The following is a 2,773-nucleotide window of genomic DNA, read 5'->3' as shown; positions in this document are numbered from 1 at the left end:
ATTTCATTAATAGTTTTGAATTATTCAAACTTTCTATTATATCTTGACTGTTTTCATAAGATATTTGTAGAATTTTTCCAATTTATCCAGAGTTATCTAATTTATTGATATGTTTGTTATACTCATAATTTTAATCAACACTTTTCTTTTTCATTCATTGTATTAGTTATTTGTGGTTTCTAGTTTTTCCTTGATGGATTTCACCATAGGTTTGTCTATTTTGTTTATTTTTCCAAGGAACTAACTTTGGGCTTTTCTATCTTTGCTAGTGTATCTTCGTTATCAATTTCATTGATTTTTAAGTTATTTCCTTTCTTCTACCTTTTTTGGAAAATATATATATATTTTCCAATTAACATTGTGTATTTACCCATAAGTTTTCAGCTGTTTTCCTTTCAGATACTAACATTTAAGATTATGAATTTTTAAAAATGCGTTACTTTCTCCTTGTGCCAAAGTTTTGATGTTAGTGTTTTTCCCCCAGTTTTATTGAGACGTAAATGACATACAGCACTGTGGAGTTTAAGATATACTGCATAATGACTTGACTTACATATAAGGTGAAACGATTACCACAGTAAGTTTAGTTAACATATATCACCTCATATAGATAGAAAAAAGAAAAGAAAAATGTTTTGGTACCTTGTGATGATAACTCTTAGGATTTACTTTCTTAACAACTTTCAAATACATCATTTAGCAGTGTTAGCTTAGCAGAATGCCCTTGAGGTCCATTCATGTTGTCGCAAATGTCAGAATTTCCTTCTTTTTTATGGCTGAATAATACTCCATGTATGTATGTACTACAACTTCTTTATGTATTCATCTGTCAATGGACGTTTAGGTTGTTTTCATGTCTTGGCTACTGTGAATAATGCTGCTATAAACGTGAGGGCGCAGATATTTCTTTGACATAGTGTTTTTGTTTCCTTTGGATATATTCCTAGAGGTGGAATTGCTGGATCATATCTATTTTTAATTTTTTGAGGAACCTCCATACCATTTTCCTTAAGTGGCTATACCAGCTTACATTCCCACCAACAAACAGTGCACAGGGGTTCCCTTTTCTTCACATTTCTCACCAGCATTTGTTATCTCTTGTATTTTTTAAGTCTGTTAAAATGTTTATTTTTGTCAGAATAGCTGACAATTTTCTGTTAAGTCTTTTGTTTATTATTATAAGCATTTCTTCCTCTTGAAAAATCTATTCAAAACATCTCAATCCTTGAGGTAAAGAAATTTAACTAAAAAACCATCTTGACTTTTTTTTAAGAAATAAGTTCTTAAAGTTCCTTTAGCTTGGTAAATAGAAATAATCTCTTCTTGTTCTACCCTGGTGAACAAAAATGTGCCTTATTCAGGAAAGTATCCAGTCACTTATTGGCAAACTGAGAACTATACATTTACATGTTTTACTCAAACAGTGCAATTCTGCCACATCATGTAGACTTTTTTTTTTTTACATAGTTTCCAACTATGGTTGTTGTTGTTGTTTTGTTTGTTTGTTTGTTTGTTTGTTTTACATAGTTTTCTGGCAAAGACAAGGTTTGGAATTGCAAAAGCAACAGAAATTTTATCTCTTAAAGCTCTGGAAGGGGATTAATCCAAGTCATCTTCATCAAGATATTCCTCAGCACTGCTTAATGTTCGCATGGTATCTGTCTCTCTCTCTCTCTCTCTCTCTTTTTTTTTTTTTCAAGAGTTTGCATAGGCAGTGTTAGTAGCCATGTCCAGGGCCAGCTTTTTCTCATTGTTTCTTAAGTCTGTGTTCTAGCACTTTTTTCCCAAAAGTGATTGGACAGTATCTGCATAATTCTTCCAGGCAACAGTATACAAAGCTGTATCTCCCAACTTGTTCTGTTTGCTCAGTTCAATGTTTGATTGAGTAAATATAATTTCTACTATATCTTTGTGACCCCCGTGACAAACCCAGTATAAAGCAGTGCTTCCAGCTTTGTCAAAGCCGTTAACACTAACTCGGTTGTCCAAATAATCAACCAGCTCAAGTTGCCTCTTTTTGCAGTTTTATGCAACTAATTGTCAATGGATTCTGCCTGCTCAGCCACATTGTTGCTTGGGATTGGTCCCGTCCCACCTTTGGCTGTGTCTTTCCACCGGTTGGTATTACTCATGTTAGTAGTGTAGATAATATCACCTTCCTTAACTTATAATTCATCTGGAGTTCTGGGTTCAAACATGTAAAGAGCTTTGGACACTTGAACTTGCTCTGGTTTGACTGGTTTGGGTGGCGGCCTGGTCATCTCACTTCCCGGAGCAGCTAGCTGATCCTAAAAACCATGCAGGAAAAGCCAACCAAATGCATGCCTCAAAGTTTTTTTTCATCTGGTTTGTAGAAGTGCGCCTTCAAGGACCTGCGCCCAACCTTGGCTGCCGGACCAGTGGACGCAGGCCTATCTCTTATCTTTTTGATCATAGCCATGCTAACAGGTGTGAGGTGATATCTCATTGTGGTTTTGATTTGCATTTTCCTGATGATTAGTAAATACCTTTTCATGTGCTTGTTGGCCATTCATAGACCTTCTTTGGAGAAATGTCTGTTCAGGCCCTTTGCCCATTTTAAATTGATTATTATTTGTTTTTCTATTCAACTGTATGAGTTCTTTATGTATTTTTGGATATTGATCCTTTATCAAGTTTATGTTTTGTAAATATTCTTTCCTATTCTGTAGGTTGTCTCTTCATTTTGTCAATTGTCTCTTTTGCTGTGCAGAGCTTTTTAGTTTGATGTAGTCCCATTGTTGATTTTTGCCTT

The 2,773-nt window shown here is 34.5% G+C and overlaps 1 pseudogene; it reads right to left on the bottom strand.

Moving 5' to 3' along the window:
- Positions 1-1,599: 1,599 nt before the first annotated feature.
- LOC107515139 lies at positions 1,600-2,261 on the bottom strand (annotated as a pseudogene).
- Positions 2,262-2,773: the final 512 nt, after the last annotated feature.

The sequence above is a fragment of the Rousettus aegyptiacus genome, unplaced genomic scaffold, assembly GCF_014176215.1.
Source record: "Rousettus aegyptiacus isolate mRouAeg1 unplaced genomic scaffold, mRouAeg1.p scaffold_m13_p_16, whole genome shotgun sequence".
Lineage (NCBI taxonomy): Eukaryota > Metazoa > Chordata > Mammalia > Chiroptera > Pteropodidae > Rousettus > Rousettus aegyptiacus.
Note: the sequence above shows the minus strand (reverse complement) of the source record. Positions and strands in the feature narration are given on the sequence as shown.